Source organism: Schistocerca gregaria, chromosome 5 (assembly GCF_023897955.1).
Source record: "Schistocerca gregaria isolate iqSchGreg1 chromosome 5, iqSchGreg1.2, whole genome shotgun sequence".
Classification (NCBI taxonomy): domain Eukaryota; kingdom Metazoa; phylum Arthropoda; class Insecta; order Orthoptera; family Acrididae; genus Schistocerca; species Schistocerca gregaria.
This window is the reverse complement of record NC_064924.1, coordinates 297,484,506-297,509,371: the sequence shown is the minus strand read 5'-3', so window position 1 is coordinate 297,509,371 and position 24,866 is coordinate 297,484,506. Positions and strand designations below refer to the sequence as shown.

Here is a 24,866-nt window from a genome sequence, read left to right as displayed (position 1 = left end):
AAACCGGGGCAGAAGTTGATAGAGGCATTTGAGATGTGGTGCTACAGAAGAATGTTGTGAATTACGTGGACTGTTAACGGAAGGAAAGAGGAGGTTCTCCACAGAACCGGAGTTGAAAGGATTATGTGAAAAACTTTGACAAGAATAAGGAGCAGGGTGATAGAACAACTGTTGAGACATCGGGGTGTAACTTCTAGGGTGCTACAGGGAACCGTAGAGGGTACAATATGCAGAGGAACATAGAGCATGGGATGCATCCAGCAAATACTTAAGGAATAGGTGGGCCGTATCAAACCAGTCAGAAGACCTGAAGACAGCTGACAAAAATATATGGTACACTACGTGAGTAGTGCTACAGCGGCACTAACCAGCTAATGCCTGAGGCAGTAACAGTCTTCTCAATAAGGGAATCCCACAGTTGGTGAACTGGACTTTGTTTGCTTAACAAAATACCATTTTTCTGTAAATTTGTTTTAACTGTTTTTGTATTTTATTTATAGCGTAATGTTTCTTATAGGGAAAGTACTGTGCTCGGCGTCTTCGCGAAAACACGCCACACGGGGGTGCGATGTTCGCTTCCGTCCTTCGCGCCTGGCGGTGAGCGCGCGACTGCGGCGGGCCTGCTGCTTTGGGCGGGGCTCGTTGCAACAGCTGCCGCGGGGCGCGCTGCCTTCGCGCCGCGTCGCTCCGTCCCGACGCCACGGCGCCGACGCCTTGGGACGGCGAACGCAGCGCAGCGTCGCGACGCCCGTGTCCGCCGGCGCCCAGTTCGCGCGCGCTCCTGCGACGGCCGCTACCCGGGTGACTGCGGTCCGCGCCTGTCCGGTAGACGAGACGGAAGGGCTATCCGATCTCACTGTGCGGTCAACACCTGGTGGGACACTCTAGTGGGGGAACGGTCCGTGCCTCCTTCTCTGCGACTGTGTCACACACCTAACAAGTAGCAGCGGCACTCCAAGGTACTTGACACCACGTTACCTGTTTAGTTAGCCACAAGATTTCGCAGCACACTTTTTATCTTCGCCTGCGGCTGTATTCCGCAAGTACTTGTAATCGTGCCCCACTGGTGTTTGTTGAAAATTTTTGTCACATTAAATAAAAAAAACCAGCGTTCAGCCATGCATTTCATTCTCGAATACATAGTTATATTCCCACAATAATTATTTTACTCAAATACATTCAATTGAAGACGTTGCAATGGACCCATTCGTTCTACCATTTTTTTCCGACTATCGGTCTGCAATACGCCATCTTCAAATATATTTGTTCGCTCCATTCACCTTAATTCTGTTTGCCAGATCCTCCTAGTTATCAAGGACTTGTTTCATGTGGCTGATGGCATTCGCACACTTAAAGTATTTCGGATGTTCCCATCAATTTGCATGTACTACACAACTTCGTTTTAGGTGAAATCTCACTTGATTTCCTTCCCAGAAAACGCTTCTCATCTGGACGTCTTTCTACATACCGCAGAAACTACCTAAAAACGCGATGTCGCTGTACGCAACTACTTCTTCTGTGAGTCAGTTTCAGAGGACTGCAAACGCTATTAACCGTATAATGTACATCCTCCGAGTACTGTAATGGTCTATTCACATTTTCCTTAGGCGTGCTGGACGCTATTTTTCAATTGAACGATCCCCCTCTTTAACCCCCGATTACTAAACCGTCGCAAAGTATATGACTGCAGTTGTTACCAATTCGCGGTTTCATCCAATCTGGTATTGTTAGTACAGGGTATAAAACAGGATATTTTGTACTCATTTTGTTTGAGACCTAAGTTTCAGACATTAAATTGTAATTAAATAGAGCATAAACTATAAATTATTACTTCCTTTGAATGAAACACGGAGTAGTAAAAGTTAGGATGATTTTGTAACAACGTAACAATTTCTCCCGCTTAGTGCCCCGTAGTTACGAAGCATGTCGTTAGTTATATTAGCTAGTACGTCTTCTGTCTGAAAACATATCGAATTCCAACGCCGGCCTAGTGTTTTCTTTTCTTTTTCAACGAAAGTAGGGGTACGTTTTGATGGCAATAGCACACCAAAACAAATATGTCCGTTTATTCGGTGATACACAAATGTATCATTGTGTGTATGAACACATTACCATAAATTCCGTAGACGCTTGGAACGTCCCTTGACGATAAAAAAAGAAACTGCATTAAGTTATTTGCTATGTCAGCATCACTTTAGTTAACAACATTGTTTGATTCTCTATACACAAGTGTTTCCTCAACATATATTTGGAAATGGAAGAGTAATTAATCACATCTTCGTCACTTGGATGTAGTAAGCTATCGTGAATTCCCAGGTAAGATCTGCTGATCTGCTCTCTGACTGCGTCTATAGCGATCGACAAATACCTAGTAATTCGACAACTGAGATTAGGATATAGATGACATTCATATACGTCCTCTAGATCGAGAGAGATTTACACTTGTTGTAGTAAACTGTAACTGTGTCTGTGCATATAATTGTGCACAGTTGGTGGCCCTCCATTTCAAAGTATTTAGAAAAATTAACCTGACCGACAAGAATCTGACAAATGACTTTATTTTATCAGTCTTTTGTTTTGAAAGCATTGTGTTTGAAAAAGTGTATCAAGTCAAACGGGCTTGATACGGCCAACCATTTAGCTTTAGTAGATTTACCTAGCACAAATGTTGGAGTCTGCCAATTACAACGTACATTCATGAAAAAAGATTGCTGCTTCTAGATATACGATGACAACGGCTCGTCCAAGCCAGACAGAATAAACTGGTTACTTCTCCCAGAAGGTGATAAAATTAGTTGAAGTTGACGTGAACTACTGAACTTATATACCACTTCTCAGCGAACAGGCTTCTTTGCATATAAATGTCTTATGAGTGCAAAGGTATTCGATGACGTATAGGTACTTGCACTGGGAGCTTCATTTGAAGTTTTTTTTATGCTTTATAGAGGTATTTTTTCGTTACCGTAAGCGGTTATCATGCAAGATTGGCTGTTCGGAGTCTAGTGATTACATGAGAAAATTTTTAATGAGTGTCTGTCATGGTGGAATCGTCCATAAGTTTAGAATTTAGAATGTTACGGATACGTATTTATTATATGAGCCTTATGAACTCAGAACATCCAACGTACTTCAAGGTCTTCTTTGTGAGGAAATACTGCAATAGTAATATTTTCAGTCCTATTGTGTTCAAGAAAAATTAAAAAACCGAGAAACATAAACATAGTCATCATGTACTCATAGTTATCTCGTGTCCGCAAACGTTACTATTCGCACAAGAGAAATGAGCAAAAAAATAATGTGGTTTATTTCTTCCCGTCGGCAGACTGACAGAGTGATAGTGATGGAGCATGACATAATTAAAAGTCTGTCAGATACCAACGGAAATGGTAACAGCGTTCAATGCAAAACGCTGTTACGGAAGCGAAACCGATGCTTACTTCAGCAGGAAAGAACGCGCCGAGTATACAATGTAGCCGCGAATACTGCATATACTGAATTTACATTTGACGGAGGAAATTCAGCAGGACCCGCCGTGACGCACAATGCCTCTCTTGTAGCGGCTGCCATCGGGGTTTGTTGAGCATATCCATACCATGGTATTTGCCCCCTGGATCAAGACTATAAGCTAAAACTCTATAATAGGTACGAAACAACTTAAACAAGAGTTTTTGAAACCATGGCGACATTTAAAATTTCATGAACTAAGAAGCAGCCACACGAAAGAATTCACTTCGTTTTTAGTTTCTCCTTCTTCTTGTTCTTAGCAATGATGTATATAAAACATGACAGGGCTGGCTTTCAGCTGCAAGAGGCAGTCAGCAACTCGTTTGAAGTTTCTAGTAGATACTGATATTTACCCTATTCCCAACAATGGGTTGTGGCTCAGTTATTAATACACTCGACTGACGTCGATTGGAACATGATGAAATATGGCCCCTCTATTCACATTTATGTCAGCCGTTGTTTCTCCAAGGCCCTTAAAGGCCAATGTTGGGATATGCCGTTTGGAAAAGAGGCGGCTTGTTTCATTCCTCAGTTTTCTCTAATCAGAGATTACGCTCTGTTTCAAACGACGTGTCCATTGCACTCGCGAGTGACACGTTTGAAGAATGATTGTCGGTTATCCTCCCTGTCAACTAATTTCTTGAATGTTCAACTTCATGGTTTTCGTGAGATGTATGTGGGAGGAAATAACGTGTTGTCTGACTCTTCCGGGGAGTACTCTCTCTAAATTACAATGGTAAACTTCTCCTTGATGCACAACGCCTCTGTTGAAGCGTCTGCCACTGGAGTTCTTTGAGCACCTCAGTAACGCTCTAGCGATGGCCAAATGATCCCGTGACGAAATTCTCCGCTCTTCGTTGGATCTTAGAAAAGATATCTTTTGTCACTCCTATGTGGGAAAGATCCCAAATTGACGAACAACATTCAAGAATTGGTCGCACAAGCGCTTTGTAAGCAACCTCTTCCGTGGATTCTTCACTTTCTCTGAAAGATTCTTCCTATGACTCAGTATCTGTTTGGCATCTGTTTTTCCTACTACTTGTTTAAGCTCGCTCTGAAGAGTTACTCCTACATATTTCATTGTGGTTATTGTTTCCAGCAATTTTCCATCTATACTGTAGTTCTATACTAGTAGATTTCTATTCCTATTTAAGCGTAATGTGTTATACTTACTTACGTTTAAGGTGATCTGACAGAGCCAGCGTCATTTATCAGTCCTCTGTACGTCAATTCCGTAAATCAGTACTGTCTTACTTTCTTATACACAACGTTTCTACTAGATCGTTTGCATACGTTGTAAACAGTAACTGTCCTATCGCACTTCCTTGGGGTATTCCGGAAATCACCTTCACAGCTGTCGGTTATATTCTGTTAAGTGCGATCTGGGTTGAGTTCTGTCTTCAAGGAAGTCTGGGATATAGTCGCAAATCTGGTCCGTATCATTACGTATTAAGTACACTTCTTTTCCACCATTCATTCTGTTGATCCAGAGCGTATATTTCTCCAACATCAGCTTTTATTTCGATAATCCCTACGTTATCTTGTTAAGAAAACTAGGTTGATTGCCTTCAACAGAAATGTTACTCATTTGGAAAAGTTTCTCGAGCACATATAGAACGTTTTCAAACTCTCACACTGTCACAGGAACAAGAAAATTTCGCTTTGGAACCGGTTTTGATGAAAAATTTTTACCGTGATGTTTTTCTCTAACTCACCCTCATTTCCAGACGGTATGTAAGGAATAACAATTGCCAAAAGTACATTTGGGTTATTCGACATAACAGAAAAGCAAAGTGGAAGCCAAGTAATTATCGTTTATAATCCGTCAGTTCGGATGTCGCTAGAGACAAAACACAGGCTATGATATAGAAACATAAAAGATGACTGTCGTACGCTTCTCAACGGAACCATCTCGGAATCTGCCATCAGTGATTTATGTAAACAGCGCGAAAATAAATAAATGACCTGATTGGACGTTCTGGATTCTAACCAGAATGCTCTCGAATATGAGTCTAGCCTGAAAAAATTGCGTTATATTTTTCGTTTCTTTATCGTGGCTGACTGTAGATTTTTAAAGACGATACGAAAAAGAGGTGTTCATTGACCAATACCAGTCTTCGTGTGTCTGTCGTATCATGACCTAAGTGTACGTCCCCGGTAGCTGAATAGTCAGCATCACTGATTGTCAGTCCTCTGGGCCCGGGTTCGATTCCCGGCTGGGTCGGGGAATTTTACCCCCCCCCCCCCCTCCCCAGGGACTGGGTGTTGTGCAGTCCTCATCATCATTGTCTCCGACATCAGGTTCCCGAAGTGCCGTCAAACTGAAAGACCGGCACCCGGCAATCGGTCTGCTCGAGGGGGACCCTAGCCATACAATCGAATTAAAAGAAATGAGGTAATTGTAACACGTACCAGAGAAAAAACTTTGTTGCCTATATATTTTCACCCTGCTTAATCTTTTACTACTATGAGGTCACATGGTTCGGCGCATTGTGCGAATAAATTTCTTCTCCAACTCATAGAAAGGTGCAATAAACTCTATTCGGGTAGAAACTGGTTTATTTTCCATTGATACATGGACGCTGATGGAGAGGAAACATTGACTACTGCAGCAGAAATAGCTCTCTACGTGTCCATATTTAAACTGAGAACACAATTAGCTACCGTGTCATACTATACACGTTTTATCGTATATGCGACGCGCGTTTCAAAATAATTCAGAGGACGTATTTAAGCGCGTGAATTCTCCCATAAATGAGCTGCCGCGAGTAGGCCAGATATATACATGTGACATCATCGCCTGCGCAGTGTTACGGCCCAAGCCAAATTAGATTCCTTATCGGGCCTAAGGCAAGCTGCGTTGTGTCGCGGAGGCGCGGCTGAGCAACGCTGTTTGTGTTCTCAGCGAGCTGTCTGTTTGTTCAAGGCCGTGAGTACACTGGCTGGCTGAGAGGGCCCGGTCCCACTGTGGATATTGTGTTACTGAGGAGGACTAGGCAATCGTATACCACAACATAACACTGTACTAGTGCTGCTTTTCCGGCAGTTGCCGTTTATTAACTTGATGCCACTACGCCGTGAAATTATTACTCCCTAATCGTCTCCTAGGAATTATAAGAAAACATCATTCCTATGCCATTATCCTGGTAATAATACTCACAAGAAGACCCAGCGGGAGTTTCCTAAGGTGTTAGATTTATGGTATGTGAAGTACAGAACTCAAATATCAATAACACAAAACAGTTCAGTACTACACTCAGAAACTCTAGCGAAAATCGATTTTCAAATTTTATGATTCTCGTTAAACTAAGGTCTGTTTTTCGATAAGCGTTATTAATCGCGGTAGAATGCTTGTCTGCCTAGCGGCTAGTCTGGGTTTCATCACTGACCTATGCTAACTTTTATCAAAACTAGCTTGTTTTTTTATAATTTCTGTGAAGAGTAAAATATGTAAATACGAAAAATATTTTAATGCTTTTCATGCTAACGATCTTTAGTGAAAATCTTTTATAAAAGTTCTGTAATTAAGAATTTAAGTTCGCAAAAATCGGATTTTGGTCTATGGTATATAAATAGAACTAATAAAACATGTGTGATTCATAAAAATGACAGATATGTATTACTTAGCACATCTTTGACCCATTTTGTGCTTAAATGAAGTAAATATTCGAACTAAAAGAAAAAAAATTAACCAAGAAAAATAATAAAGCTAGACTCGAAGCAGCGAGTACCGGTCTTGAACGCTGCCTTTTTTTCCATCTTTATTCATTTCATGCTTCACATAAATTATCTTATAATATGCATCTTTCCTTAGAATTTTACATGAGCTGCGTAGAACCGATGGTCCCGTTTTGCAAGCCAAGCTTTCCATCGCATAGTCACATTGCCTGTCGAAAATTCGATATTAATTTACGATACTAATGATTTTCGGCTAATTTTAGAGTCAGTTTTTCGAGAACTGTTGAGAGTTGCATCGAACTGCTTTGTGTTCTTGATAGCTGAGCCTGAACCTCACCCCCCGTGCGGTGATCACAAAATCCAATTGCCGTGTGGTTTCCTTGTCACTGAATTGTGTGAAATCACTCTCCCATCCCCTAATAATCAAATGGCCTATTGTTTTCATTACTATAACATTTCAAGAGAACAGTGCTATTCACCAATAAAGTGGTGAATTTTTTATCCTAAAATGCCCGCGGGTCATCGAATTGTTAAAAAAAATTAAAAGAAATACTGGCTGTAGGCTACAATATAGCTGTATAACTTATAGTTTATAGCGCGTAGTGTACAGTCTACAGGTACTATTACTCTCTCAAGGTGATATTACATTCATTCTTGTTACGTACAAATACATACTTTTCTTACTGTCAACTTTTGTAAATTTTAAATTCTCTTGCAACTACAAGAGGAGTGATGGTGAAAGAGGCACTCTGCAAACGAGGTTAAGTTACTTCAACGGTTCCAGTTCCACATTCCACAGAAAGTTACACGAGGGAGTATCGTAAAATGTATTACATCTTGCAAATCGCATGGCAAATTCGTTAGAATCTGTAATCTTTCAGTCTCTTTGCTGAGAAATACTGAAATACCGATGACGAAGAGGATGATGAGACAACGACGGCGTTAGAGACGGAGCACAAGCTCGGATTAGGAAAGAATGGGGTAGGAAATCGGCCATGCCCTTTCGACGTAACCATCCGCATTTGCCATAAGCGTTTTAGTGAAATCACGGAAAACCTAAATCCGGATGGCCGGACAGGGGTTTTAACCATCCACCCGAATGTGAAATACCGAGACGCGAGCCTTCATTGGTCAGAGTCATTATCATGATAAGCTGTTTGACACCGGATAAAAGACTCCCTCGTGACTTTTTGATGTTGTGTAGTTGCTGCTTGTTTTATAGCGTTCTGAACCAACCTGAGTACCCGTCTTATCTCTTGTAATCCGTCCATGTCCATGGCTACAGGTTTCATTTTCATTACAGTTATCATAACTTCGTTATATCCCAATTACTATATGAATCGCCGGGCAGAGTGGCCGTTCGGTTTGAGGCGCTAAGTCACGGACAACGGTGCTCCCCACGCCGGAGGTTCGAGTCCTCCCTCGGGCATAGGTGTGTGTGTTTTTCTTCGTATAAGTTACTTTGAGCAGTGTGTATGTCTAAGGACCGATTACCTCAGCAGTTTGGTCCCATAAAAATTCACGCACATTTAAACATTTCAATACGAATCATCTGTTTCATTTCACCTTCCCTCTACAAGTTTTCATCCGTTGCTAACCGAACAGACCCCACACGCATTATGATTTGATGGTTGTGTGAAATGGAGAATTTTGCCCGGACCGGCCTTCGAACCCGGGTCGACTCATTCTCATGAGTGGTTGCCCACTTCCTCTTTTTTTAATCTTATTTTTTTCCTTATTGTTCGTTGATTAACAACCGATCAAGTACATCGTTTATCCATTGACTCGGTTTTTTCTATTTTTTTCATTTTTTATTTTTTATTTTTTTTATTAAAGAGGGCAGCTAACGCTCTGTCTTACCGCACTGAGCTACCTTGCCGGCAAACCTTAACTGCTTCGGCCATCGGGACACAGCTCCTACCTACCTCAAGTTTTTAACTTATCACATGCTGCAATGCAGCATTCCTCACACGTTAACCCATTACTTGCAAATCATTGATTCCCTTAGGATTTCGGACGATATTAGTACATCCGCACTGGAACAAACATCAAGGAGTCGTTGCGCTTATGTATCTGGCGATATGCACTGACGCTACCCTATACTTTCACGACAGAGCTAAACTAAGGTTTTAAACCGCTGTTCAGTTTGCCTAAGGCCCTGCTGACATGTTTACTGCTTATTCCGTCCAGCAAATATTTTTCGATTAGCCTAACCACAAAACCCCATCAGTTGCTTCTACGACTTCATTGTGTATTTGTTCTATTTTCTTTTCCACAATAACACTGTATATTATTTCAGGCTTATTGCAATCGATTTTCAGGGCTGCTCTTCATACTGGTTCTACTACTCGCTTCCATTACTAGCTCAAATTTGCCTGTTCAAGAGGCAAACAGAAGTATGTCATCGGCTAAGGAAGTCGGCTTCTTCTTGATGTGCACCGTACCCTCGGCATACAGAGCTGCGTGGTTTATGGAATCCACTTCTGAGGTTGCGTCCTTTGACGATCATGATAAGAGTGCCTGTGCGTAACATATTTTTGAAACACTCATTCGCATAGCATGAACACATGCATTTGTGCACTTGAGAATTAGCACACGCTCGAAACAAGCAAGCAGGATTCAGTAAAACACACATAAATCAACACCCTGGTGGAAAAGACATAGCACGTCAGAATGTAGGTGGTTGTGATCTGTTTCGGCTAATACGCATTCTTTCCTTCGTTTTCTCGGTTTAAGGTTCAAAATGGTTCAAATGGCTCTGAGCACTATGGGACTGAACTTCTGAGGTCATAAGTCCCCTAGAACGTAGAACTACTTAAACCTAACTAATCTAAAGACAACGCACACATCCATACCCGATGCAGGATTCGAACCTGCGACCGTAGCGTTCGCGAGGTTCCAGACTGTAGCGTCTAGAACGGCTCGGCCACTCCGGCCCGCCTCGGTTTAAGGATGTAAAGACCTTATCGAGTGCTGTCGAGAACTGGTGATACGCAGCCTCCTTCCTCAACTCCTTTTTCAAGTTTTAATTTTTCGTGACCTAATAGGAGTTCTACCATTGAAACCCTCAATACGCTAACATATTGATAATCAATGCCAAATGTAAAGATAATACGAGTAAGGTCCATTCTCAGAGTAGTTGGTAAACATACTTTCTGCAGCTGTCAGACGCTGTTTTGGCAGCTAGTGAGAGGAAACATTTCGTTACTGTAAGGAACACAAGTCTCTTACGCCTAAACAAATGTCAGTCAAGCTCATTTGTAATTCCTGCTGAAGTAGACATTACTACGCCGCGTTTGCACATTAATGTAACGAGTAATTACTGATCATGTAATCATTTCCGTATGAGTTCAGATAGCAATATATTCCGCTAACGACGTTTCTCATCATCAGCCACAACGCCATTCCATCTATAGCTTTCATTAAATAACTAGCACGCCTTTGCGCCAGAAAACCGAATTAGAGAAATGTACGAGTACTTTTATCCTATGACCAGACGTAACACTTTCAATTTCTAATTACACTCTGTAGCAAATTCATGTTACCATTCATGCACGGCGCGGCTCCCCTTGACCGCACCATACACATTCTAAACGACACGCTGCGCACTGAATCGTTGATCACACATCCATGTTTGCAAATCACCCCAGTCTGTATTGCCTGGCCATCAAGAGATGTTGCATAGCGACATCTTTCATGGATCCCGCTATATGGCTCCTTCCGTGTATAGCGATTTTACTACTATGATGCATGGGGCCTGAAGATGGCATCAGTGTAATGCCGAAACTGGTTGCATATAAGAAGCTCATAAAATAAATTTCTACAACACATACGGCTGTTGGTAAATTATTGTATCAACAAACGATGCGCACTATGTCGGCGAGTAACCAGTGGCGCTGGGGCGTTGTTGCAAACAAAAACAGAAGTACCCCATCTAAGCGCACTCAGCTTCGAAAGTTCCAAAAGCCATTAATAAGTAAGGAGTACGGTGGTATTACGTCTTGATTACACAGATTGCAGTATTCCTTACGTCCCCTAGAAACGCCAGAAAACCAGTGAGAAACTTGAAGAAATATCCGAATTTCACAGTCTTGCGGAGGAAAATAACAGGTTTCTCAAGAAAATCTCGGTAAGAGTAGCATTGATCAAGAGTGCTTTCCAAAAGAAAAAAGAACGTTCTGGTCAATGAGCTTGTCAGCTTCCACACTAAGAAAGGTTTTCTAAAGATCATAATATGAAGTGTCTCGGATGTGAAACTTGGAAGGTAGCAAAGGAGGAGAAAGGTCGTCTCGCAGCTGCAGAAATGTGGTTCTGGGGAAGCATTACAGGAACGAATGGGATGGTTCTACAAGAAAAAGGAGAGAAGAGCTACTGAAAACTAAGCCAACGCGAAGCAAAACTCGTTGTGCATTACTACAAACATTTTCAAAGGCAAGTTGGTAGCGAAGACATCGAGGGGACTACCGAAGGCATCTTACTTCAAAATGAGATTACTGACGTCAAATGTTTTTTTATATCTGGAAATGAAGATACTACTAAAGGGAGGAATCTCTGGCTGTACTTACGAAACTCAACATTTTTTAAGAAGAAACACCGTTCTCTAATGAAGTTGTCGGCCTGCATGTACCCCATTGTGATGAACTCACTTCTGAAGCTGGCTTTTAACGCTGCTTGATTAAAATGTAATTTCGTTTTTCGATGCCGTGTGCGATACTTTTAATTAATATCGCATATATTACGCACAGGAGGGTATTCCTAAGAAATTTAATGTCTTGCCTGCCCAGTTCTTGTGGAATAGTGCGTAAAATATGTATACGTGACCTGTGGGTCGATAGGATGAGTTCTTGTGTAGTGTGGAGTAGCGTTAATATTGTTATGCATAGTTGCTGAGATCAAAGAACTGCCGGTGCTATTGCTCGTCGCCGGCACGTAGTCCACCGTATCCGATTAACATTAGGGATTCATCCAACACTATCCCTTCCATCCGGTCAAAGGGTCATAGTCAAAAGTTTAAAATTCCCTGTGTCAATGACAAGCTGTGGACAGGTTTTTAACCTAATCCTACAATTTGAGGTCTACGTAGTCGGTTGATGTCAGTGCATCATCGATTTCCCATGTACTTTTGTGACGGAAATTTGTTGCAAAACCGGCGTGAATCCGACTTACGTGTTAAGCAAATTTTGAAATTTTTGGTACGGTTTTATTAGACCAAACTGCCAACGTCATTGGTCCCTACGTTTACGCACTACTTAATTCAACTTAAACTTCGCCAAGGCCTACACAAGGACTCGAATCTCCGATGGGGAGAGCCACAGGGACCGTGACAAGGCGTCTGAGACCGCGCGGCTACCCCGCGCGGCCAGGTTAAACACCAACGCTCTAACGAGCATTAGTAACATCAGTCGCGGAGAATGGTTATATGCAACAATAAGGCGCTGATAGCACGAGGTAACCGTATTGAGCCAAGTTCAAGTTTATCTTAATTCTTTTGTGCATTCTTGCCATGCTGATACAGGATATAAAACTATTCCTTTCTACTTTTGCTATTTTCTGTGTAATTTCTAAATATTCACCTTTATTGACACTAAACTAACATGGGTGTATGTTGCGTTGAGCAAATCGAGTAATGTATTTAAAATATTAATATTCACAAGCACAGTAGTTTCAAAAGAATGATCTTTAATTCGCAGAGAATTTAAATCAGCAATTAACATCAAACGGCTTCTCTGTTTGTGTGGTTCTCCCTGCGTTTCCTGCACTAAACCCAAATATAGTCACACTCCGTAGTTGCATCCCACCTTACTTGGTATTTTGTTTCCACAGACCAAATATCTTTGTGGAAATGTTCGCAATATTCTTCACTCACATCTCCAAAATTCTTTCTGATGAGATCAATATTTGAATGCACTAGAGCACGAATCAGTTGAAATTTTTTATCCAGATGCATTGCAGCTTTGAATTAAAACATGTATTAATTCTGCTTAGTTTTCACTCATTTGATTTGCTAGAAACCCATGTACCACCTTTCTAAATGACTCCCGTGCATTTCGTTCTTCTGGAGTTATTGCTTCGTCCAGATCTTTCGATAGGTAAAAATTCCATCTTCCTCTTTTGCGTCGGATACCTGGGTAAAAGTTTATCTTATAATGTGAAGGGCTGCAGGATCGATAGAAAAATCTTTAATGAATCTTTAATTAGTCCCAATTTAATATGCAGAGAGGTATCCAAATTTTTCCCTGCATACAAAGGTTCTCGAAGTACATTATTTGTCCCAAGAATTAACTTTTCTCTCACGGGCCATTGTTTCCTAATTAGGCTGTTTTCCTGCTTTCTCAAAGAAGGAGGTAACGTGAGTACTTTGTTATGTCTCTTTAAAGGTTTACAAGGATTTTTACCATCATAGTACCTCCAAATAATAACCTGGAAAACAGTGGAATAACTTTGCATTTGAGAGTTATGTAGTGGAAGCTTACGGTACTAATAAGGACAAAGGAGATAAAACGAATAACCAGCATGAGCCTGGGTGACATATAATTAGCATTTGTAGAAGTAAATGGACGAAGGATTTTCTATTCTGTGTTTGTTGAATACAAGAATATCCTACGTATTTTAAAAAGTAATTTATATTTGCTCAAATATATTCTCATTTACTTGTACTACTGGTCAATTTGAATCATCTAGTATTGTTAAAGTGACATAAAAAGCTTATTGTTACACAACGTAAAAAAATAAGTGTAGCGTAAGAATGTCACCTACAAAAAGTCAACGAATACCCTCATGAAACTATTCGTAACTAAATGCAGTAACTGTAGCCCAATACCACAAATTCGTCACAATATTTCATCAAATTTTTTGAAAGACTGCATAACAGAGCAGGGTATTGCAAAGTTCCATATGATCTCTAAGGAGAAATCTCTATCGCCGCTTCTGTGTCTCAGGACAACGCACACCTAATATAATGATAGCTTGGCTCATACTGCAGCAAAAGTCGATAAAAGCAAACAAGATCTATATGGAAGGTACTGTACTGCTAGAAGAAAGGGATTATGGGCACTAAAGTAAAGCAGAATGTATCGTACAGATCTGTCGATATGTTGCCAAGAACAAACCCTTGAGTTTTACATAGACTACCCCTATGTACTCTCTGACAGAGCAAGGGAGAGCATCTTCTTCACAGACTGCACAAGAGTCAATATAATTTCTAAAAAACACTACACTCGCGGTATAATTACACATTCAGGGAAAGTAAATTTTGTTTAAAAATGCAACTAATTCTTAAGAATTTAGAGGACGGAAGACTACTCGGAGCATGGATATGTCGAAAGGAGGAGTTTTGGCGCTTAATCAAAGCACGTGAGGACATCAAGCTAAACTCATGTCGTTCTCTCTGAACTAACAAGGTTCTTCTATTGTTTAAAACTTCCTTGTCACTTTACTGTACAGAGAAGAGGCATGGTTTCCCATCTTTTTATCCTCTTTATAGACTCCTTTATTGATAAGTAACATAGTATTAAACCTGGTTATCTCTCCACAGAAATTCGCTAAATTAACCGTACCAGTGTAATCGAATCCGATGCCAGTGCAGATAATGTTACATCTGACTTTACGGCACAACTTCGGGTGTCCTTTCGTTCTCATATTTCTTGGCATCAGAAAAGGGCACAGAAAAAGAAGACGCACTGGGGTGCTTCGCGTCACCGTAAAACTGTCGAAAAGTGATAAAAATGATTACAGGATACCTTAATTAACAGCACATTATTTATAGCGTATTAGTGTTAATTTCAAATTACAGTTCATATGAAAGCAAAATAAAAAATACCATTGTCCACTGTATTACATGCAACGGCTCATGTAGACAAATTGTACCATGATGCTCTGATGTGCGTCTTACAGACCTAAAATTTATCTCCGAGTGTCTGTATGGGTGACTATGCGTGCGTGTGTGTGTGTGTGTGTGTGTGTGTGTGTGTGTGTGTGTGTGTGTGGGTATGGTCTCTCTCTCTCTCTTTCTCTCTTTCTCTCCCTATCTCTCTTTCAGTAGTATAACGTTTTTATTATCTATTTATTTTCGTATTGGTAGAGCTTTTCGTGAAATGCGGTACATTTACGGAAACGGCAGTAGCGTAGCTGAAGATGGTTGGAAGCGAGGGGCGAAACAATTTTCTTATATTGTTGAAGAAAACACCACATATCGACTAAAAATAATTGTATGCTCTGTACAGTTATGTGTATGCACCGCAAATGTTCATTGCACATTTTCGACATCTTCGGAAATATCATTATCGACTATGTTATAATGCTTTGTAAATCGTTCTCCGCCTGAAACTACTCATAGAGTGAATTGGTTTTTAGTTCTACTGACTAGCAGAAGTTGCTGACACAAGCTACTCCATCCTGCTGTAAGTTCGTAAATACAATAATGCAAAAAATTTCTCATACTTCCAATTATGGAATTGGCAGACAGCTTATTAAGCACCACTCCGTTAACATATTAAATAACAGCGGAAATATTCTCATAGATGTTTCACTTTCAATCACGATTGTATCTTACGAGGTAACGAAATGAAAAGAAAATTGCTTGGGACTTATATGTATTAGAGGATACCTTCCATTTGTGTACATGTTTCATCTCAAAATTTATACCGTTGGTGCTCTTTAATGATTAATTCACTCATAGTAATTTTTTATTCTCGTTTATCGATCTTCAAAACGAAGTCATGGAAGGAGAATACACTGCTCACTGGAAACGGAAAGATATCTCTCTCCAGGAAGCTCTTTACTCTAAGCTGGGAGAATTAACAACGTTTACTAGCAAATTTTTGGTGATTATTATAAAGGCAGTACTCAAACATCCGAACTGTACAGCAACCGTAATGTTGATAAAACATCAAGAAAACCTTAATTTCGTGATGCATAATTCTCGGGAATACTCTATCCCCGAAGAAAATGGGACGAAGAGCTGTGTGTAAGGGATGTGGGTAGAAGTGTGGTTAAGTATTAAACAAACATGTTCTATTATGCCGCCTCGCACCTTAATTAAAGTTACACTGTTCCAGACTGGAATATTAAGAGGCGGGGTGTATTTTAATTTTTCGAGCTCTAGTTAACTCTCCGATCTTTGCGAAAATGAGATCTCCTAATTTTTTCATGTAAATGGCGGAATGTTTCCTTTGAAAGAGCACAGCCGATTTCCTTACTGTCGCTGACATCCGCGTTTGTACTTCGTTCGTAATTATCATGTTGGCGATACGGTGTTGAGTGGTACATCCTAATTGAAATAATAAACGAAATTAATATTATGAATCGGAGAAATTAATGAAGAAGTGACCTTGAAGTGAAAGACCGTAGTGTGTTTCAATTACAGTAACTTAAGTAACTGTTTATAAGAAACGTATAATATACTCGTAAAATGGCAACACACTACAAATATATCTGCGTTATATCAGTAATTTAGCATCATTAAAGCTAGATATTACTATGAGTTGTACCAACTTGGAGGAGATGTACATCCGCTTAAATGTGGTGTGCTACCATAAGCCCTGCATGTGAGGTACCTGCAATACTGTCTTGGTTACCTGTCTGCAAAAAAAAAAAAAAAAAAAAAAAAAAAAAAAAAAAAAAAAAAAAAAAAAAAAAATTAATAAATAAATAAAACACAAATGTCTTTATACACACGGTTCATAAAAATTTGAAAGACATCTGGAATCTCCTACATATGAACAGAATATGGATCTAATTAACTTGAAGCTTGTAACCACAAGAAAATGGAGGAGAATCAGGCTCGCACGTCCGATGTACCTCGAAGATTATGTAGACCAAGTAATAGAGATAAAGAAGAAACTACATGTGTTTCTAAGTACAAATGTGATTGTCAAACAGTTATTTCCATTTGCTTTAGACGCCATCACGTAACAAGTTCTCAGTCGCTACCAATTGTAAGACCTCACTCTCGTGTCTCCTTAGCTCCCGAGCAAGTACATTCAAGAATTAATATTTTACAGGTCGAGGAAGAAAGTAATCTTCAGCTCATAGAGTGGGCAGCAGTCACGGTCGCTAGTAGCATGCGAATTAATCTTGTTAACTTAGCACTACATTCTTTCACAGATATATATTAGACAACAAAAATACATCATAAGCGATTAACGCAGAGGCCGCTGTGACGAGCGCACACAGGATCGAAAACGTTGTATCGACTCGGAACCGAGTTGGTCTCTGCTGTGCACGCGTCAAACAATTCTTGCTGCAGCCGCTACATCGAGCGCATTGTTGCGTAACAATCCTGGCACGGATCCAGCCATATTTTACTGGTATTAACCCTAGAACCAGACTGTGCCTACGACACGCCATTTAGTTATTTCTAACTGCATATGCACCTCTGGCTGGTAGCGCGCTGTGTTTCTGTCTACCGTCAGCGTTCATATTACTCAATGAAGTGGCAGTACCAATAGAAGGATTTTGTATTTTGTCTGGTATCTTGCTTGTGGCTAGGCCACGTGCGTTCCCACAGCATATAAAGAGTATGTCATAAAATGTAGGTTGTTTTATTTTTAAATTCATCTCATACACACTTGTTACAATATTAGTCAGTGTATAAGACACTATCCTCCCCATTTACTTTTCATTGCGTAATATTTTTAGGTATCAAAATGGGGATAACGTCTCGGCTTTTCGGTAGAGGAAATTACGCAAATGATGATGCCGGAACTGACAATATAAACTACAGTGACTTCAGTGGTTTTGAAGAAACTAGAATTGGTGAAGAAGATGGTACCATAAATAAAGAACATGATTTAGAGGACGAGTTTGAAGGGTATTCCGATGGTGAAAGTGAAGAAGACAATGTGTGAACTATCACATAATGGCGTAGGAGAACATCTTGTTTGAGTCTTTGATGCTGCCCACCACAAATTGCTCTGCCTGGCAGAGTAGCAGCTGCAACAAACGTCCTCTATCTTTATCTTCCTTTACAACTTTATCCTCAACAGCTCCGTATGGTACCATGGATGTTATATCCTGATGTCTCAACGGATTTCCTATCATCCGGTCCCTTCTTCTTGTCTGTGTTTCCATGTATTCCTTTCCTCGCCTATTCTGCGGAGAACCCACTAATACTTACCTTACCAGTCCCAATTATCTCTGATATCCCTTCACCCAGAAATTGAACTCCACTCTTGAAACAGTTTTTTGTTTATGTCATGGCTTCCTTGATGTACAGTAAGACTACATCCCTGTCTTACAGCTGTTTTAATGCGAGTCCTTTGTTCATTGACCTCTAGTCTTACTGTTACCTCTTGGTTTTTGTACGAAGTGTATATTATCCGTCTTTCCATACGATTTACCGTTATTTTTCCCTGAATTTCGAACAGCTAGCACCATTTTTCATTGTCGAACACTTTTCTCATATTGTAAATCCCTATGAAAATTTCGTATCTTCCATATTGCTTGCATTATCAACCGTAACGTCAGAAATGCCTCTCTGGCTTTACCTTTCCTAAAGCCAAATCAGTCGTCATCTAACAGATCCTCAGTTTTCTTTCCATTCTTCTGATACTATTCTTGTCAGCAACTTGCATGCATGGGCTTTTAAGTTAATTGTGCGATAATTCTCACACTTGTCGGCTCTTTCTATCTTGTGAATTGTTTTGATGATGTTTTTGCGGAAGTCTGATGGTATATCGCCACACCCCTACAATCTACACACCAATATGAATAGTCGTTTTGTTCAATTTCCCCCAATCATTTTAGAAAATCCGATGGAACGTTTTCCATCCCGTCTGCCATATCTGATACTAAGTCCTCCAAAGGCCTTAAATTCTGATTCTAATACTGGATCCCGTAGCTGCTACCTATCGACCCCTGTTTCTTCTTCTATCACACCATCAGACAAGTCCTCTCCCTTATAGACGCCATCAATGTAGTACTTACACCTACTCGCTCTCTTCTCAGCATTTAACAATGGAATTCCCATTTCAATCTTCACTGTTTCTAACATAGCTTCTAATTTCACAGAAGTTTGTTTCGACTTTTTATACACTGAGCGAGACCTTTCCACAGTCATTCCTTTTCGAAACTTTCTCTGGTTTTATTCAGCCATTTCGCCTTACTTTTCCCGCAGTTTCTATTTTTTCGTTCCTAATTGATCTGTATTCCTGTATTCCCGAATTACCCTGCACATTTTTGTACTCCCTTCTTTCGTTAACATCCCCATATACTTTCTCTACCTCATCATCCTCTACTTGTGCGTCGACATGTATACCTGAAATATTGCTGTCGGTGTTGGTGTGCTGTCGATTCTGATGAGAAGTACCGTATTACTGAACTGTTCATAGTAACCCGCTTTTTGCCCTACCTTCCTATTCATAACGAATCCTACTCCCATTCTTCCAACTATCGCAAATTTTGATATTACGCTTTACTCGTCTGGCCAGAGACACTTTTCCTCTTTCCATTTCACTTTTCTGATTTTCTAGCTTCCCTGGCACGTTCATACTTCTGACATTCCACGCTCCAACTTGTAGAACATTACCCTTCGTTGTTAATTCAGTCGTTTTCTCACTGCCATTATGCTCTTCACAGATTTCTCCCAGAGATCCGAATAAGGGAGAGACAGCCATGACAATTTTTTCTATTACGAGCCACATGTCATGCGGACACACGTTATGTGTTTCTAATGAAGATGTTTACATTGCCTTTGGCCGCTTCATGCCGTAGATCGCTGGTGATTATTCCGCCTTTTAGAGACAGTTTCCTACCCCAAGGTCCGCCCCGATAGCTGAGTGATCAGTGCGGCGGTCTGTCACGGCAAGGGGTCCGGGTTCGATTCACGGCTGGGCCGGAGATTTTCTGCGCTCAGGGACTGGCTGTTGTGTTGTCCTAATTATCATTTCATCATCTTCAGTGGAAGGCAACGGGAAACCACCACTGGAATCACTTCCCTAGACGCTCATGCGTTGGATCTCTCTGACGAGGCTTCCCCCATGACAAGACCTGCCGTAAGGCAGAACACAAAGGCTTTTTTTCCACTTCAGGACTGAGAGAGTGACCTGACCTCCTGTCCATTCCTCTGCCTACTTTAGCAGGACGAAGGCGACTTCCTGTTCTGGAAGTCTTCAGCAGCAGTTGCTGATGATTTTTATTTAAATATTTACGCAGTGTCGAGGTTCGAACCAGTGAGCGAGGACGTTTTGATTTGCTAGTAAAAGAGTGTATCTATGTACCATGGGTGAGCTTTATTTTCAAATTTTAAAAGTATGTAACGCTGTGCATCAGAATTGTGTTGATTTAAGAGAACGAGAGCTTAAATAGAGATGTTCAGATAACAGTAATTTCTATCAAAAGATCAACCTCAAACGATTAAAGATATAAAAGCTCTTAGTTGATAGAGAAAAGAGTTTATACTACTCTAAAACAATTAAAATAATATAGAAATAAAAATTTTTAAAATTGAAATACATTAATTTACTAGAGTCTTCAGTGGGTCACCAATTACCTCACAATGAGATTCGTGTCATGGGCCTTACTGTGTGGTACTAGAGATAAGAATCTACATGCCGTGTACGATTTAACAGATTGTGAAGGTGCCCACTGTGTGGCCATAACCAGTCGCGGTTTAAAATTTAATTAGCAGTGTGTTTCGGGGAAATAAAAAGAAGTGTGTCATGTAAGAGGTAACCGGTCTCCCAACTTTCGTATGTAGTGCTAAATCATCACTGTCGGAAAAGAATTTTCTATACTTCACCTCCTTAACTCGAATCAAGTGCAATCTCGTTCGGTGGTTCAACAAAGTAGGAAGATTACGGTTCAAGGACCAGTCTTCGACGAGGTTATTAACTCGCATTGGGGAAAGACATGGAGGGAAATGGGCCTTGCCCTTTCAAAGGAACTATTCAGGCATCAAGTATAAGTGAAATTTGTAAATCACTGAACATTTTGATCCGGATGGGTGGACAGGAATCTGAACCACCCTCTACTTGAATAAAAGTCCACGGCCTTGCTTATTGCCTCACCTCGTTATGTCTAAGTGCCAACAGAGGAGTGCAAAGTATGCCACTATGAAATTTAAATTATTAGTTGAATAGTTGCCTCATCTCCGGGTGCCGGACACATTCGAGAATTCTGTATGAAAAATAGGCATCAGGTACCAAAATTAAGCATTACTGTGCTCCACAGTCAGAAGGTAAAGAAGTATATGTGCACGAAATATCTTTTTTTATATTTCGCTGCTGCCATTGGTTGGTATGTTACTCATTTTCGGATAGCGAGCAATGGAGCTGAATTTTTAATACAAATTTCATACCCTGTTCACCAACTCAGCGACTGAATGTTTAAAAATTCTTCTTGGTGCATGACTTCGGTAGACAACAAATGTATCTAGGGCCAATGATTTATTCTGGCGTCGAGTTCTGAAATCGGAGGCGTCCCTGCGTAACCCCTCCTAATTTTTTCCTAATAAATACCTGAGCTAAATGTGATGCTTCTAGAACCAATAGTTTTGTATCTGAAGTAGACACGAAAAATAGAACTTTCTATTCTCTATTTAGCAATCTTTGTGGTTGAATTTTGAATTTTAAATAACCATTTGGTAGCTATCTTTTAGGTCGCACAAAGACTATTTTCTCCATATTCCAGATATTTATCAGCAATGATTTAGGGTGGGTGTGGACGAGGAGATGACGCAAATGCACGTAGACGAGGAGGTGACGTTGCTTCGTGGAATTCCACATTCCACAACACTGCGAAGAGGAACGTTGCCAATGAGACGTGACACTGTTTTACGTTACAAGCAGAACAGAGAAGCTGCCATATTGTATGACGTTAAACATCTATTTTGTGGGTTTGGCCCGAGTATTAGGTGTTTCAAAGCGTCTGCAAATGGAGGATTTCTCGAAAACGTGTCGTTAGCTACAGTTTCTTATTACAAAATGACAAGAATATACATATCGGTAGATAATGGCTTCCTTTAGTTGGTGTTTTAAGTGTCACAACTTTTGTGTTACGAAAGTACGGCACAAAACGATCTGTCAGAAGCTCGTCTGTTTGGTACAATTTGCGTACTGAGTACCACATGATGTAGATACAGTCTTTACACAGTACATGTCGTATACGGAGACATGCGAACTATGTCGAAGTTATAGCACAGATGACATGATCGTGAGCTGTAAGCCGTAAAGACCAAGGTAGCAGTTTCGCGTCCAACTCCTTCCAGTTTTTTCACAATTGTTCTCTAAGAGAGACTCGGTTTTTCTTATTCATTTCGTAGCTCTGGTGTTTCAAAAGCTGGTGTTATTTACTGCGAAAAAAATTGTTTTTTCTACTGCTCTTGTTGCCAAGGCCAACGACTGGAATGGTTCTCCATTGACCAAAAATCTGAACGTGACTGCCAGCCCATGTCAGAAAGTAAACACGGATTGTACACTGTAAGTTTCTGATAATATGAAACTTCCTACATATAAAGTCGAGAACGGCCTCTGGAGAGCGGAGAGAGCAAATCACGTTAACGGGCTCGTTCTGCGTCCCGACGGTGCTGTCACGAGTGGACTCGGATGTCTCGTCCGTGTCCACGTCAAAGTTAGCTGCATCGTCCCGTGTGATGATGGCTTCAGATTATACCACGTCTCAAAACCAGGAGCTACATGGAGAATTTAATTAAATCTTTCGTCAGTGTAAGTACACGGTAAATAGTAAAAATCGCCAGCAAATATAATGTTTCTATAACCAAAAGTTTGAAATCACTTTAACACCTTTACAAATTACGTTTATTAAACATATTTTCTAGGGAGGGGTCTATGTCAGCGAAAAAACTTCCCTCTAAATACCTTGTTTCCACAATCAGCAATTTAACTTGTGAATTGTCGTGTCAGTCACTCAACGTAGCTAAGCATATCCTGAAAACAATAGACCAAGACAACGCTTAGAGATTGTAATGTCATAATGAGCTGGTCGCAGTATTTACTTTTTAAAATAAACAACTACAGAAGTAGAAGACCCTCACTATTGATACAATTACGCAGAATGACTTTTTTCTTTTTCCTGGTCGCCTTAACAGTGAGCAAGCAGTGTTCTTTGACATCCTTGACCTAATCAGCTAGTATAATTGCAGAGATGTATAGCAGCATATGTATTAAAATAATTTAGGAAATTACGACGCTTTCACGTGGTAGCTCAGTAGGTATCAGGTGTAGCTGACGGAGGACATATAAAAAAAATTAGAGAAGGGCAGCTCGTTTTGTACGAGCCTCATAGCGAAATAGGGGAGAGCGTGTCACGGATATGACATGCGAGTTGGGATGGGAATTATTAAAAGTAAGCCACTTTTCGCTGTGGCGAGATCTTTTCATGAAATTTCAGTCACCAACTTTCTACTCCGAATGCGGAAGTATTTTGTTGACGCACGCTACCTAAGGAGACACGGTCACTGTAATAAAACAAGAGGAATCAGAGCTCGCACGGAGAGATTGTGTGTTTATCTTTCTACGCGTGCTCGGGAGTGGAACAGAAAAGAAATAGTGCGACAGTAGGTCGATGAGCACTCTCTTAGGATATGAGTTTGATCCCCAGTCCGTATTTCTTTCCCTCCTTGGAGGGTTAGATCAAAATTGCCAGGTTCGGTCCGGAGTCAGTCGTAATTTGCTCCCATTTACCGTTGCTTAGGTCTGCTGCATACGTCTGTTTGATTGAAGAATGTAGAGTTATGTCGTAGTTAAGTGAACACGTTAAACTGCCGTTCAACACACAGCCGGCTGCGTATTTCCATTTTAAGTTTGGAGGAAGGTAAGTCTATAAAAACGCCAACATTTCTATATCTAGTCATTTACTCACAAATCATAACGCAAGGAAAAACATGTTCAAATGTGTGTGACATCTTATGGGACTTAACTGCTAAGGTCATGAGTCCTTTAAGCTTACACACTACTTAACCTAAATTATCCTAAGGACAAACGCACACACCCATGCCCGAGGGAGGACTCGAACCACCGCCGGGACCAGCCAAACAATTGTTGAATGGAGCGCCTCAGACCGCTCGGCTAATCCCGCGCGGCGGAAAACCATGGAGTAACGTAATTAAGAGGAAGCAATAAGTAAACAGGAGATATCCACCGAATTTCAATATACAGAATTCCCCAGGTCAGGGGTTTCATTCCAGTAACAATGACTGTTCAGCGGTTGAAAGAGCGGTGAGCGTCATATTCCCGCTGCCGCGTTTGACGTTTTGCGCTTGCCCTAAGCTTTCAGCGAAGACCAGTATGTTTCTATTTTGGACGAGACGCGCGGCTAGGAAAGAATGTGGGACAAAGCGCGCTATTTCGAACGTTTTGGGCGCGGACCCACGCCGTGTAATCCAGTGCGTTCCTCCGGCCGGCCGGCGCCTTTGATGTGCGCTGCGCTATCAGCCGAGGCGCACAGAAAAAGCGACGGCCACCCTGCCGGAAGTAACGTCCGGCCACAGCTGGCTGCCCGCCGCTCTCACCTCGCGTCCGCTCGCCACTTTGCACTTGGCGTCACGGTCGCCACCTAGAAAACTGCTCGCTATGCTTTAAATAACGCGTGCACGCGCAGCTCCACGGGGCTGTTTGAACCCGCAGTTGACGTCAGCGAGGGCTAAATGTGTTGACTTCGCATTCTGTTCCAGTCATTAGAAATGCGTCACCGCTAACACTCCTCCGAAGCCCTACATTCTCCTTCAG

The 24,866-nt window shown here is 41.0% G+C and overlaps 1 protein-coding gene across 1 annotated transcript in view; it reads left to right on the top strand.

Annotated features, from left to right (window-relative positions):
* Positions 1 to 768: 768 nt before the first annotated feature.
* The window catches only part of LOC126272741 (uncharacterized), a 453,259-nt gene continuing 429,161 nt past the window's right edge, over positions 769 to 24,866 (top strand). Inside the window, exon 1 of the mRNA XM_049975798.1 lies at positions 769 to 959. The gene's annotated coding sequence lies outside the window, so the exon portion shown is untranslated. The remainder of the gene's footprint in view (positions 960 to 24,866) is intronic.